Source organism: Crotalus tigris, unplaced genomic scaffold (assembly GCF_016545835.1).
Source record: "Crotalus tigris isolate CLP2741 ecotype Arizona unplaced genomic scaffold, ASM1654583v1 scf7180000024359.8030256, whole genome shotgun sequence".
NCBI lineage: Eukaryota > Metazoa > Chordata > Lepidosauria > Squamata > Viperidae > Crotalus > Crotalus tigris.
In genome coordinates, this window is record NW_024100528.1 from 2,058,593 (window position 1) to 2,075,297 (window position 16,705).

General features: G+C 36.8%; 1 protein-coding gene across 1 annotated transcript in view; it reads left to right on the forward strand.

Moving 5' to 3' along the window:
* SLC35A5 (solute carrier family 35 member A5) overlaps positions 1–16,705 on the forward strand; it is an 86,434-nt gene that overhangs the window by 39,701 nt on the left and 30,028 nt on the right. The gene's annotated exons all lie outside the window — the stretch shown is intronic.

Below are 16,705 nucleotides of genomic sequence, written 5' to 3' on the forward strand. Positions count from 1 at the left end.
TCTGCTACTCCTGTAAAATTATTATCTTCCAACCCACTTCCACTTCTTTTTAAGCTAGAAACCTCCCAGCATTCCACTTATTTGGCCACCACCTATTATACATTTATTTATCACTTATTATATAATGCTACATTAAAATTCCTTATTGTTTACAAATACTACATCAAACAGTAATTACATAGGAATCCTTTATTTAAAACCTACAGTTGTTGACACAGCATCACAAATACATGTCCTACTAATTTTAGGAAACTGATGTGTTACACTAAGTAAATGGAACATGTATCTGTAGTGCCCAAAATGAATGAAAGAAAAATACAAATAGAATACGGCCCAAACAAACAAACACAAAATGTTTACGTTAAAGACCTTCTTCCAACAATCTAGAAAATGATTTACATATGGATATTACTGAACTAATAATACAAAAATCAAATTATATAAGAGGGAAGAGAAAGAAAGAAAGAAAGAAAGAAAGAAAGAAAGAAAGAAAGAAAGAAAGAAAGAGAAAAGAAAGAAAGAAAGAAAGAAAGAAAGAAAGAAAGAAAGAAAGAAAGAAAGAAAGAAAGAAAGGACGGCCATTTGTCTGAAATGGTATAGGGTTTCCTGCCTGAGCAGGGGGTTGGACCAGATGACCTCCAAAGTCCCTTCCAACTTTATTATTATTATTATTATTATTATTATTATTATTAAAATGTTGACATGCAACTTAGCTGCTTCTTGCAAAATCACAACCTAAGCTAAAGAAAGCAAAATCATTAGATCATCTTTTTCAAGTTCCGTCATGTTTAGGGTGTAGTGAGCACTGATTATGGCGCCCTATTAACATAATTGTGGCTGCTCAGTTTCTTCTATTATTTTCTTGTATGTTAGTAGCCACTCTTCTGAAATGAAGTAGTCCATTCATTCCAGAATGCCAGTGTTAGACCTTACATTTTTCTCGACAACTTCATGTTTGCCTTTATTCACAGTTCTGACATTCCATGTGTCAATCTGGAATTTGCAGCCTCAAACTTTTCTTTTCCCTCTGTGACATCAGCAGCTGGACGTCTTTTAGCTTTCATCCACTCATCCATCATAAATACGTTTTAAAAAACATTAAAGACCCGGATGTACTCCAGGGCCTGGAAATGGGGGCTGGACTAGAAGACCTTCAAGGTCCCTTCCAACTCTGTTATTATTATTGCTATTATTAAGTACAAGTTACTATTTTTCTAGGGCAGCAATGCACAGCATTGACCTCTATCACTTTTTTCTCCCTTATGGAAGGCAGAGAAAACCAATCTTTGCCTATCTTTTTCTGCTACACATAAAAAATAGTGTTTTCTGACATGGGCAGTTCAAGTAGTGCTGTCTTTTCATCTGCCTCACTTCAGTTTATTGTAAGATAACACCTCCACTGCTATTGATTATTATGCATTACTGAGGCAGTAATACCATGTCCCTGACCTCGATGATGATTTTTTTTCCAAGTTTATAAACTGAATAGTGAAAAGCTAGGAATTTTGTTGGCTTGTTTATTTATAGCTTCACTGAAATTGTGGCCTATTCCCATTTTCTTTTTTTAAAAACTGGGTTAAACTGATGAGATTTCTGCCACATTCCCTTCTAGCTCGGGAAGGGAAAAGGAAGTAAAGCTATGGTGAATATGCTCCAGACAGAACTTCAGGACATCCTTTGGCCAAAGCAGTGAAAGGGATAAAATCCAAAAATAGATTTCTTAAGCTAGCTTTATTTACACACAGGTATCCATTAGCTTAAGGCTGCAGTGCAGAACCTCTAACAGATGCATATTAGTCACAAAATATAGACATTGCTCTGTATTTAAATATATGCTAACTCAGGATTATTAATTTGTGGGTAGTTTAAACACAATAGAAAGGTTTAATAATCATGCTAAGATTAAAACAAATTATGTTATAGATTCAATTGAAATCACCCCTAGTAATGTCTACAATTAGTGGTAGCACTATCTAGCTTTGATATCAAAATGCTAAGCAGGGATGGATATTATTAATATTTGGAAGGAAAGAAATCCCAAAGCTAGAAGCTGAAAAAAATGTATTGAAAGAAGACAGTGGCAAGCCACTTCCATACTTTTGCCAAGAAAAGTCACCAGGATTTAAACTGTTGTTTATGGTATGCTAATTGAGAGCTAACAGCTACTTGGTCCTCTATAAATTGTCCAGTCTTCTTTTTAAATCATCTAAACTTGTGTCAGACATCACAGTTGATGGGTACAACTTCCAAAGTTTATCTGTGGTCTTTTTCATATGCAGGGAATGCATTGATTTGAGACTGGTACCTCCCTTATGACTCACATAGCATCATGAGGTTTCTTGGATGAGGAGTAGCCAAAGCAATTATCTATTCCTGCTCCAGAAGAAATTCTGCAAAGACATTTTTATTGGTACATGAACTCTGTATAGTACAGAAATGGTATGACAAGAACTTAGTAAAGGCATTGAAAAAGTTGAACACTCAAACACTTTCAAACAATGTAATAGAAAAGTAGCAGCAACGAGTGGAAAAATGTTATGAATATCCAGATGTCTGAAATGGAGTAAGCTTCAAAGGGTGGAAAATTGGCTAATTCAATCAGGAAAGACTTAAGAGAAGGAATGCACAATTACTGAGATTTTGTACATTGTACCTTGTTGGACTACTTAAGTCAATTTTAAAAAATCTATATAAATGTGAAGTTCTGTTGGTGTGATAAAAAGTAATCTGCAAGGCCTCTCTGTCACATTTTTGAACTCTACAAAACTAAAAGAATGTGAGTAGATTAAGTCTGGCAGGGTGTCTGTTGGTTTATTTCCAAAAACACTTGTCTGAATGTGAAAGGGAGTGTGAACTGACAGGTAGAGAAATCAGATAATCTCCAAGAAGTAGAGGGTATGAATTACTTGTAGAGTGATAATAGGCAATTCCTCTCATCATCCAAAAAGCTGTTTCCAAGTATTTATTCTCATAGAGCATGATTTTATAGCCTTCAGAGGATTTTCCATAATAGGGGTTGTTGAAAATTGTCTCTGCAAATAACTCTTCATATTTATTGGATCAAATGGTATTCTATAGTTTTATTAATGCCACAGTCTTTCTCCAATAGCCATGACCATCTCAGTGTCAGCAAGCAAGCAACTGCATTCATTCACAATATCAGAGTGTAATTATTCTACATCCATTTTACAGAAATTAAACATATCTTTCATTTGTGAAAACTGTAGTTTTGAAGAATGCTAAAGTTACAGTATATTCCCAATCCTACTCAACAGTTGATCAATACGTGACAGAGATCTGCCAGGTGCAACAGCTAATTCTACCTGGAGAAAAACTAAGAGCAAGTGGGGCATGCCCACACCAGTTGGCCCACAGAGACTAGGCACTTCCCTTCCTCTACAGCAGTGGTTCTCAACCTTTTTAATGCCACGACCCCCGACCGGTCGTAAGTCGAGGACTACTCAACTGGTGCAGCACCGTTTGCTGAATGGGACTTTTGGCGGGCTCAGCAGGGCAGAGACAGCCTGGACAATTCCTATTGGCTTTTGAAAGCCAATAGAATTAGACTCTATTCAAGAGAGTCTATTCTATTGGCTTTCAAAAGCCAATAGAACAGCGTTTCTCAACGTTTGTGTGACGGCGACCCCCATCACACAAACGTGCCGCGCATGCGTGGCGTGACACGCATGCGCAGCGGTGCCCCCCATGCGTGGCACGCATGCGCGGCGGTGCCCCCATGCGCGGTGCGCATGCGCGGCATCGCCCCCTAAGGGGGGGAAATGGCGGATCACCTTGTTTGGCGACCCCCGTAAAATGGTCGATCGACCCCAAATGGGGTCGCGACCCATAGGTTGAGAACCGCTGCAATAGAATAAAAGGGAGTAGCATACCTAAGGAAAAGGGGAAAAAAATGGCGGACTGCGTTGTTTGGCGACCCCCGTGAAATGGTCGTTTAACCCAAATGGGGTCCCGACCCACAGGTTGAGAACCACTGCTCTACATAAAGGACTTACACTCACAGAATAATTGGCTAATATCTAGCGATTTATGGGCCAAAACACTATTTTAACAATAGAACGGAACAGATCATGTTTTAAGTTATCCTCACATGTAGGGTAAGGATAAGGTTAAGGCAGCATCATGGGGACACAGCAAAATAAATACATTCATATTATGGTTAGATGCATTTGATAAAAGGCTTCAGTGTGTTCCATCTCGAGCCTCTATCTTGTGGCTTTAAGCAGCAGATTTCAAGGCTGCATCAACAAGCTTAATGTTAATTAAATTTCTGTTCTATCTCTCACTTTTTAAAAAACATTTGTTCAGTGAAATATTCTGGCAATCTGGCATGTTCTTTCATGTCATTTTGATATTACCCAACTATAGATTCTGATTTTTTTTTTGATTATGGGAAAATATACAATCACTGATTTTTATTTTTTTAATATACACATTGCTGCTCATGCTGACAAAGTTATCATGGTCAAAAAATTGAATTGTAATCTTCTGCATGACAGAGATAGCTTTCTTTAATCCCTTTGGAGAGGAAATTCCAAGTGATTGATAACATTTCCACTTCTTTCAGCATGAAACAAAGAAGCAAAAGTATGAAGCTTCCTGATAAAACAGGAAACAGAAAGTCCTGGTCTCTGCAATCTTAGCCTATAAACGAATACTGAGATCTTTACAGATTCTTGTGAAATCATATAGGCCTACCTCTTATCTAAGTCTATGAGCATTTGACATTCACAATCTGTGTTTATAATAGCGACCCTAACATTTGGCAGTGTACATGAATAACAGTGCATTGGAAACTGAGCTAAATGATAATTATGCCATAAACTTTGGAGCACACTTAAATATGTCTGAAGTCAGAGTGGTTTAAAAACAAGGATTTGGCTTTTTTTGTAAACAGTTAAAACAAATAATTAGATTAGAGCACTGACTTATGAGAATTGATTAAAAGGACTAAATATATTTAGTTTGGCACCTTGACAGATAAATAAGATATGAACTCTAAATCTAAAAGAGGCAGAGGAATTTTTTTTAAGTTGAGCCAAAGGTTAGTGGTAAGAAATTCAATAAAGGCAGTCTTACATCAAAAAGAACTAGAAGAATTGTTGTCACTGAAGGGTCATAGGCTGAGCTACAGGGTTTTTTTTCTATAATTTTCTCTTGAGTGGATCTGTCTAGAAGTTATAGTGCATTAAGTAATGCTAATACAGACCACTTATCTGTTGACTTAACTGTGGACATTATATTGTGATGATGTATTCATGTTCCTTCTGACTGCTTTTATTGATATTGACAACAAATATCAGTTTTACGTGCAATGTGCTGCTTTGGGGAAAGGGTGCAATATCTATATCAGCAGGGAAAAATCAAAGTAGGGTACTTTTTCATATTCTGATGCTAATCCGTGAATTTCCCCAATGTTTTTTCATCCATATGTGAATCAGTAGAAAGCAAAACAGCAAAGATTTTGCTATCCCTGTTGCCAATCCCAATTGCCTCATTTGGTAGCATCTCATGATGAGCAAAGCAGAAGTACTGGTGGATAGCTTTGGCTTGACTAATTTTCTCTCCTTTTCCTTTTGTCAATATCCCCAGGAAAAGCCATCCATCAGTCACAGCAGTGCTGTGATTGCAATGGTCTTGACAGATAGTTGGACCTCTGAGATTAACCATTTGTTGGAAGTATAAAGATGGATAAGTTATAGAAGAGTTATAGAATAAAATGTTATTTGCAATACACTAATCTATAAAGAACACAGGTAGTCCTTGATTTATAACATTTGTTTAGCCACTGTTTGAACTTACAATGGAACTGAAAAAAGCAATGATGTTGGATGATCATGAGAGCATGGGTGCTCAGCAACAAGCAAGCATTTACAACAATTGCAGTATATGGGGTCACATGTTTGCCATTTGTAATCTTTCCAGCCAGCATCTGACAAAGTCAATGTGGTAAGCCAGATTTGCTTAACAACTACATGATTCATTTAACAACTGCAGTGAATCCCTTAATAACTATGACAAAAAGATCATAAAATCAGATTCAAATCATTTAACAACTGCCTTGCTTAGCCATAGAAATTCTGGTCTTAATTGTTGGCTATAAGTCAAGGACGAACTGTAACATATTGGGAAAACCCACTATTCAGATTTTTAAATGATGTTTTATGGCATAGTGTGTTGTGTGATTCAATTTATTCAGTAAAAATTGACTTAGCACAAACTGTACAGGTCTAGTCTTAATGTATAATTCACCAAAGTAGAATATTATAAATGTTTCATTTCAATGATTTTACTTGTTCAGCTGTCTACATTTAATATTTAGTTTTCTCTCTAAAGGACTATCAACAGTTAATCCAATATTCCAGATTCTTCTCATACATTGACTTTTTGTCGGTAGAATGTCACATCCAATATAATGCAATTTTTGTCAGGAAGACTCCAATTTCTCCTGATAGTCTTCTGTCTTCCAGAACTAAAGCCAGGAAACTTTGGCCTTACATTATCTTTATGCTTCCTCTGTGCAATTTTGTTTACATCATGCTTCCACCGAGTCTTTTTTAAATATATGTATTTGATCTTGATAATATTGATATTATTATTATTATTGCTATTATTGTTGTTATTATTAATTTGCCACCCATCTTCCCTAGAGCAGTGGTGGCAAACCTATGGCATGGGTGCCAGAGGTGGCACTCAGAGCCCTCTCTGTGGGCATGCGTGCCATCGCCCCAGTCCTAGGCCTTCAGCTGGGTTTTATAAAATCTTTTTGCTTTAGGCCTCTGCCACCGTGTGCAAAAAAAAAAAAAAAAAGTTTCAATCAGTCAGTCAATTTCAACTTCTTGCAGGAAAAAAAAGATCTTGCAAAGTTGGAATTGATTGATTGAACTTTTTAGTCCCATCCAGTCTGCCGTTACCATCACAGTCACGCCCAACCAATGGGCCACACCCAGCCAATGGGCCACACCCACCCGGCACTCGACGATGCATAAGTGGATTTTGGGTTGCAGTTTGGGCACTCGGTCTCTAAAAGGTTCGCCATCACTGCCCTAGAGCTACTCTGGGTAGTTCACAACAGTAAAAATGTAAAATTATAAAAAATGTAAATATAACAATAGTAAAATAATGAAACAATAAAAATAAACAATGAAAGTATAGCAATATGATTAAATCTTTGAATTATTATATGGGTCTTATATCACAGTTGAACTCAGAACAATGAAATAATTGAAACAGTTGAATTAGGATTCATCAAGAAATTCATTTCTATTACATTAAACGGAAAAGAAAATCTGAATTCACACATCAGGCTCATTCAGTTTTAATTACTATTTGTTGAGCAAGCTATAAAACTCTGCTTCCTACATAAACCTAAGTAATAAACTGGATTCATGCTAAAATCAAATGAGCTACATTATATTTACCAAGTTGTGTGAATCAAGACAGAATAATAGTCAGCTCAGCTCACCAATATAAGAATGCCAATACAACATCCAATAATTGTCACCAGTGGTAGGCAATTATAATCTGCACTTCCTGCATTTCATTTATGTGTACCTTCCTTTAGATTAAGTTCCTGTGTTTCTGCTGAAATGGTCAGTAGAAGTGTTTATGATGATAACATGTTCTCAAATACTTTGTGCATGAACAAATGCAGAAGTTAAGATACATTGAAGGCAGAACGGTAGCATCTTAATCCTACATGGTATCTCTTATTTTTTATAAGAACTAGGTGAACTGTGAAGTTTATCAGCAGTATTTATGATGATGAATTTATTTTCTCTAAATAATACTTACCCCAAGCTTGTAAAATCAAGCTATAAAGTATTATTTGGAAAAAATATGTTTGACATAGAATGTAGATAACAAATAATTTTATATTTAGATTTGAAGCAGTGTGAAACACAGCTTTATTTTGAAGTGAGACCCTGTGTATTCAGTGGTCTTACCCTACCTCCCATCTTCAGTATGCAGTATATTGTTACTTTAATATAACACCAACGTTTTATTTTAATGTAACATTTCTCAGTATCCAAATGAAAGTTGTACTCTGAAGAAGCAAGATAAAAACAATATTGAAACTTTTGAACTTTGGTTTTGGAGAAAACTCCTAAGGACACTGTGCACAGCTAAGAAAACAAATAAATTATTAAACAATCAATCCAGAGTTCTCATTTGAGATACAAATAACCAGGCTTAAATTATCTTACTTGAGATACATTCTATGAAGACCTACCTCTCTAGAGAAGGCTCTAAAGATGGATAAGATGGAAGAAAGAGAAGAGGGTGACCTGCTTAGCAGCAAGGTAGATGGATTCAGTTACAGTGGCAATGGATGCATCATTAGAAGACCTGAAAAATCAGTTAAGGACAGATTGTGTTAGAGAAAAACTATCTAAGTGGTTGCTAAGAATCAATACCCACTTGATGGCTCAGAATCAGTATTCAAAAATTAGGGATACTACTAGCAGGCTTTCAATGATTCAATATCAGACTATATACATAAAATACACAGAGTCTATAAAATCCTTGTGTAGTTTTAATGTTTAATAATTACTGTTCTATGTAAGAAATAATATATAAAATGGAATAGAAAAAAATTGATTAACTGGATATTGAATAAAATAATAGACTGACAAATTTTCAGTGCTATAAGTCAGACCAAACTGCAGAATGTGTTCAGAGAACTTCAAAATCATGCTGTTCTTGGTAACCAAAATGATAATGAATATATTGAAGGTTAACCTTGTTACAAATAAGTAGGTTAAATTTTAAATACATTTCTTCTCTGTTCCATGTTAAGGGGTGGTTTATATATCATATAGAGGTGAAGTTATTAAAAATTAAAATTTCACAAGGACTTCATAAACTCTTTGTATAACAGAAGGGAAATGTTCAAAAAAAATCAAGTAATTAATTACTCATGATTCTTCACTTACACCCCTGCCAGCATAGAGCTCACCCAAGGGCAGGAAAAAGAGGAATTATCATCCATTTACACATTTGATTTTTGATATCACCATCTGCTGTCTTTTTAAGGAAAAAAGTAATGTAAAAGGTATGTTTGGAAGAAGAGAAGTAATTTCTGTGCAGAAGTAAAAGAGTTCTTAATATTCTGTTGCAAAATTAATTGAATTCTCCTTTCTCAATATATTTATATTTCTTCTCTTATTGATCTTTTCCCTTATCAAGACATGGCTTAAGGTGGCTTTTTTCCCCTGATCCAAAAAAAAGTTATAATATTGGAGAACACATATTTGTACTGTTACTTAATGTGAGGAATAGGAGGGGAAGTGGTTTTCGGTTTCTTGTTTCTTAGAATGTCACCATCATTGCATTTATTTCTTAATCAGAAACAGGCAGAGCTTTTTAAATTCAAACCATAAATTTATTCCATTATAGAATATAGGATATAGAAAGGAGTTGTAGTCTCCCTCCCTTAATTATATTGCAGTGATTGACTTCATCAAGCACTTCTAATAAGCCTTCAGCTCACTTGGTAACTTAGTAATGTTTTAAATCCACAATTTATCAAAATATCCTTGTTGTTGTTAATTGCGAAGTCGTGTCTGACCCATCGCGACCCCATGGACAACGCTCCTCCAGGTCTTCCTGTCCTCCACTATCTTCTGGAGTCCATTTAAGTTCACCCTACTGCTTCAGTGACTCCATCCAGCCATCTCATTCTCTGTCGTCCCCTTCTTCTATTGCCCTCAATCTTTCCCAGCATTAGGCCCTTCTCCAGTGAGTCCTTCCTTCTCATTAGGTGGCCAAAGTACTTGAGTTTCAACTTCAGGATCTGGCCTTCTAAAGAGCAGTCGGGGTTGATCTCTTCTAGGACTGACCGGTTTGAACGCCTTGCAGTCCAAGGGACTCGCAGGAGTCTTCTCCAGCACCATAGTTCAAAGGCCTCAATTCTTTGCGCTCAGCCTTTCTTATGGTCCAACTTTCACAGCCATACATTGCAACTGGGAAAACCATGCCCTGGACTATACATACTTTTGTTGGCAGGGTGATGTCTCTGCTTTTTAGTATGCTGTCTAGATTTGCCATAGCTTTCCTCCCCAGGAGCAAGCGTCTTTTAATTTCCTGGCTGCAGTCCCCATCTGAGGTGATCTTTGAGCCCAGAAAAATAAAATCTGTCACTACCTCCATTTCTTCCCCATCTATTTGCCAGGAATTGAGAGGGCCGGATGCCATGATTTTGGTTTTCTTAATGTTGAGTTTCAAGCCAACTTTTGCACTCTCTTTCTTCACCCACATCAAGAGGCTCTTTAGTTCCTCTTCACTTTCTGCCATTAGAGTGGTATCATCTGCATATCTTAGGTTATTGATGTTTCTCCCGGCAATCTTAATTCCAACTTTTGATTCATCTAGACCTGCCTTTCTCATGATGTGCTCTGCATATAAGTTAAATAGGCAGGGCGACAGTATACAGCCTTGCTGGACTCCTTTTCCAATTTTGAACCAATCAGTGGTTCCATGTCCAGTTCTCACTGTTGCTTCTTGACCCGCATATAGGTTTCTCAAGAGACAAATGAGATAGGTCTGGTACTCCCATCTCTTTAAGAACTTGCCACAATTTGTTGTGATCCACACAATCAAAGGCTTTTGCATAGTCAATGAAGCAGAAGTAGATATTTTTCTGAAACTCCCTAGCTTTCTCCATGATCCAGCGTATGTTGGCAATTTGATCTCTAGTTCCTCTGCCTCTTCGAAATCCTGCCTGCACTTCTGGTAGTTCTCAATCCATATACTGCTGGAGTCTAGCTTGTAGGATTTTAAGCATAATTTTACTAGCATGTGAAATGAGTGCAATGGTGCGATAGTTTGAACATTCTTTGGCATTGCCTTTCTTTGGAATTGGAATGTAAACTGACCTTTTCCAATCCTGTGGCCACTGTTGAGTTTTCCAAATTTGCTGGCAAATTGAGTGTAGCACTTTTACTGCATCGTCTTTTAAGATTTTGAATAGCTCAGCTGGAATACTGTCACCTCCACTAGCTTTGTTGTTGCTCAGATTTTCTAAGGCCCATTTCACTTCACATTCTAGGATGTCTGGTTCGAGGTCAGTGACCATCTCATTGTGGTTATCTGGGATGTTAAGCTCATTCTTGTATAGTTCTTCTGTGTAGTTTTGCCATCTCTTCTTAATCTCTTCTGCCTCTGTTAGGTTCTGCCATTTTGGTCCTTTATCATGCCCATCTTTGCATGAAATGTTCCCTTCATATCTCCAATTTTCTTGAAGAGATCTCTGGTCCTCCCTATTCTGTTGTTTTTTCTATTTCTTTGCACTGTTCATTTAAGAAGGCATTCTTATCTCTTCTAGCTACTCTCTGGAATTCTGCATTCAATTGGGTGTATCTTTCTCTTTCTCCTTTGCCTTTCGCTTCCCTTCTTTCCTCAGCTATTTGCAAAGCTTCCTCAGACAGCCATTTTGCTTTCTTGCATTTCTTTTTCTTTGGGATGGTTTTAGTTGCTACCTCTTGTACAATGTTGCGAACTTCCATCCATAGTTCTTCAGGCACTCTGTCTATCAGATCTAATTCCTTAAATCTATTTGTCACCTCTACTGTATATTCATCAGGAATATGATTTAGTTCATACCTGAGTGGCCTAGTGCTTTTCCCTACTTTTTTCAATTTAAGCCTAAATTTTGCAACGAGAAGCTCATGATCTGAGCCACAGTCAGCTCCTGGTCTTGTTTTTACTGTCTGTATAGAGCTTCTCCATCTTTGGCTGCAGAGCACATAGTCAATCTGATTTCTATGTTGACCATCAGGTGATGTCCATGTGTAGAGCCGTCTCTTGGGTTGTTGGAAAAGAGTGTTTGTTATGACCATCGTATTCTCTTGACAAAATTCTATTAGCCTGTGCCCTGCTTCATTTTGTACTCCAAGGCCAAACTTGCCTGTTATTCCGGTTATCTTTTGGCTTCCTACCTTAGCATTCCAATCCCCCATGATGATAAGGACATCATTTTTTGGTGTTAATTCTATAAGGTGCTGTAGGGCTTCATAGAACCGGTCAATTTCATCCTCTTCAGCACCAGTGGTTGGGCATAGATTTGGACTACTGTGATATTGAATGGTTTGCCTTGGATTCGAATTGAGATCATTCTGTCATTTTGGGGATTTAGCCTAGTATTGCTTTTCCTATTCTTTTATTGACTATGAAGGCTACTCCATTTCTTCTGAGGAATTCTTGCCCACAGTAGTATACCTGTTGGTCATCTGAGTTAAATTCACCCATTCCTGTCCATTTTAGTTCGCTGATTCCTAAGATGTCGATGTTCAGTCTTGTCATCTCTTTTTTGACTACGTCTAGCTTGCCTTGATTCATGGATCTTACATTCCAGGTTCCTATAGAGAAAAAATCTTTACAGCATCGGACTTTCCTTTCACCACCAGATATATCCACAGCTGAGCGTCCTTTCGGCTTTGGCCCAGTCGCTTCATTCTTTCTGGCGCTACTAGTACTAGCCTTCTGCTTTTCCCCAGTAGCATATTGGACACCTTCCGACCTGAGGGGCTCATCTTCCAGCGTCATATCTTTTTGCCTTTTAGTACTGTCCATGGAGTTTTCATGGCAAAGATACTGAAGTGGTTTGCCATTTCCTTCTCCAGTAGATCACATTTTGTCAGAACTCTCTGCTATAACCTGTCCGTCTTGGGTGGCCCTGCACAGCATAGTTTATAGCTTCATTGAGTTACGCAAGCCCCTTCGCCACGACAAGGCAGTAATCCATAAAGGGACAAAATATCCTAGAGAACTAAATAATTTAAACATAGAAGATAGGAACACTTGTAAGATTTTAGGCTTTCCATAGTGCCGCCATTGCAGTCTCTATTTTAACTGCCAGAAGAAGACTTGCTCAGCTGCTATTTTCCTTTTTTTTTTTTTTTTGCTTGTTTCTAGGAAATTTCACCCACTTCTAATGTTTTCACTTTCTAATCATATCTTCAGAAAATTAGAAGTGGGTGAAATTTGAAGATTTGGGTAAGAATAAAAAAAGCTTAAAATGCCCTCTCTATGATCCCAAAGGTGCTTTTTCACGAGGCAGCTGGATTTTCTTTTTTCTCTTTGAAGACGTTTTGCTTCTCATCCAAGAAGCTTCTTGGATGAGAAATGAAACATCTTCAAAGACAAAAAAGAAAGTCCAGTTACCTCATGAACAAGCACCTTTGGGACAACCACGACCTGGATGATTGAGAATCTCCATAGATGCTCTCTCTATTAGCACTATGTTTCCAAAGTTTCTTTAAGAGTCATCCTCTTTTTCCTTTTGAACTCAATTTCTCTACAGGCTTCCACTATGACAGAGAAAAGGAGAGCAGTTTTCCACTATTTCATTTGGGGAAGAAAAGGGAGCACAGTTACACAATTCTATAGAAGCACTATTCTGAAACAAGTAGATTTCTGTTATTTGCAGAAGAAAGTACTTGTACAATTCCATATTAACATTACATTATTCTAAGGTTATTCAGGAAAACCCTTAATTTTGTTTTGTCAGCAGACCGGATGATCACATGGAAATAGGAAACCCGCAAAATAGTCGTACTGTGTGTAGGATTTTGAATGCACTCTCCTGTGGTTTTGTATGTATTTATAGTTTTAATGGTTTTTAATGGTCTTGTTTTAATGGTTTTGTTTGAATTGTGTGCTCTGCCCGGAGTCACATATGAGTCACACATGAAGTAACTACATGAATTTGATAAATAAAGTAAATAAGTAAGTAGGTCATTTTCTTCACTCTACTACTTATTGAATTTTTCCAGCAGCTTCTCAAGATGACTTGTCCCTGCTCTGTAGAACTTAGCTAGTTGCATATTCATGGCAAACTATGCCGCCTATCCTTCTGAAATATTTCAGTGTGGTATCTTCTCATATGTTTCTCTTGTATCACTTTATTTGATGGACACACAAGCCATCCGTCTCCACACAGAGTTCCAAATTAAAAACTTACTATTCATGCTTCATTCCTGGTGGAAGCAGAAGAAAAAGAATGAATCACTCTGCTTGTAATTCACAAGGGACCAGGTTGGTATAGTGGTTAAGACATCAAGCTAGAATCTGGAAGACTATGAGTTCTAGTCTTACTTTAGGCACTATGTCTGTCAGGTGATTTAGGGCCAGTCACTTTCTCTTAGCCCCATGAAGCAGGCAATGGCAAGTCATTTTCAAGAAAACTGCAGGGACTGGTTTCCAGGCAATGGCCAGGAACCAAGATTGACTTGCAAACACATACAAAAAAATCACAAATCATGATTTGTGGGAAAATGCCCATTTAAATTAGGAACCAAAGCAAATGCAGAAAGATCTTTCATTGGCATCCACAACAGGGTTACAGGTAACATACCCACTGAAAAGATACATAGATTTTATAAAAGCAGTATAAATCATGACATAACTTCTGCTGCAAGAATGTAGGATCCAATAATAACATGGGCTGATCTTACTAGGTGCTGATCTAGCACCTCTTATTTTGCTTTTTTAAGGAGACATGAAACCTATCTTTTCTACTAACATTGTCTAACAACATAAACAATGTCTTTTACTATGCCCACGTATTGGCTCCCTTCTCATCACAGAAAAGATAACAACCTGGTTTTTGTTATCTCTCTCCTTCCCTTCCAGGGTCATCAGACAGGTTCAGTTTGCCTGCTTTGCCTAATAAGCACTTCAGTCTCATGTATGCAAGGAGAATGTTATTTATCCCTCACACAGGACGCCCTATTCAGCAGTAACTTAGAACAGACACAAAAGAGCAGGATAGGAATTTGCAATGAAAACAGTTAATTTTGTGACAATATTATTTTTTGCTGACCCAGGAGAAGGCAGATAATACTTTAATTCCATAGTGGAATAAACTCTGTAACCAAACTAGTAGTGAAGTCCTTTATATTCCTTTTAACTGTGAGGCAAGGTGTGTTCTATTTCTGTGGATGTTCTGCTTCTCCTTATTCCTATCTTAGATCAATCTATTCATTTCACCATCTCCCCCATTCTTATTAACAAGTTCTATGGAATACAGCAAATCTTAGCCATAACAACTCTGTAATGTATTTAGCAGTTCTAACATTTTCAACTTTCTATTAAAAATTGTGTTATTGGATACATGCTAATGGTGTTTATATTAAACAATCATCTCATATTTTATAATATAAGTCCTTTTGTTTATGTGGATGCTCTAAAATAGGGTCTATATTTAGTGATATGAATTACTTTTAAAATTATTCTCCATTTAGAAGTAGCTACAACTAAAGAACAGTACATAAATTTGTTATATATACGTCATACAGGTAATCTTTGCCTTATGACTGTAATTGAGCTTGGAATTATGGTCATAAATCATTGCAGTTGTAACTTGAGGCATCATGTGATCAGATTCAAAGTTATGCCTGTTTTATGGAAGTCATTAAATAACTGCTGCAGTCATTATGCAGTGGTTGTTAAATAAGTCCATTTTCCCCAAATGGGCATTTTTTTGCTGAAAACTGGAAGTAATTATCAGAAAGAGGTAAAAGAGATTGCATATCACAGTCATGTGACCACATGATGCTACAAACGACTGTAAAGGTGAGCCAGTTGCCAAGTGCCAAAAGATGTGATCACATGACTGTGGGGGTTTGTGCCACCATTGTAGGACCTGAAAACGGGTCCTAAGCAGTTCAGAGGAGGTCTGTTGTAACTTTGAACTGTTGTTAAGTGACCACTCATTATCAAGGACTACTTGTACTGGGAAATATTTATTCATTTCTATACTCATAACATATATAACATATAACTGCTTATGCATTACACCTTTGTCAATTGTTTACTCTTTTTACATTGGTCCTGATGTATTTTATCAATATTTTAATTGATTTTTGTATGTAAACTAACCAATTAGCTAACTGAAACCATTTGAGAATCATGTTTGTACTGAAGAGAATTCACAAAAGAACAGAAAAAACTGTCTCTTTCACCCCATTCGTATTTTTGTGCATAATTCTATAATCATATATATCAGGTGTTGCTTATCTTTTTCTCTATAAATTCCAATATAGTCTCAGTTAAAATAACTTACTGATGATATTGATATGAGTTGCTTTTTCTATATATTTGTTACTTGTTTGTTTTATCCTTTTCAAGTAATAAAAATATGTCTAATCCATTACTTACAGCAGGTTCCATTTCTACAGCAACATCAATACAGAACAGTTTGTTTCTCAGTCTTCTTGTTACAGTATTCCAGCTCTACAAATGTCTACAGAAGCAATTCGGAAAAATAAATTATCATTTATTCAGTGAAAAATATAATTCATGATTTATGCAACATATTTCTATAAACTGCTTTCCAACCATAGAATTTTCTTTAATTTTTATGGAACAATCAAATTTAACCTTAGCTATTGTATATATGGGAAGACATACAGTTTAGATTAAGACTTCCAAATACCCGCAGAAAGGTACTTGAGAAGTCAAATGTTTCTAATTTTATCTTGGCACATTGGTGTGTTGAGCCTTGTATGATTCAGACTGTACAGGGCCATTAGTACCATAACTGCTTTAGTATGGCTGCTCTATATAACTTTTCTCAGGCCAACTAAAGATTATTGGTCGGCAAGTAAGAGCTACTTCATCTAAGCTACAGAAATCCCAGAACTTGTGAGTTGGCAGACTTTATCTGTTTGTAATAATACAGATT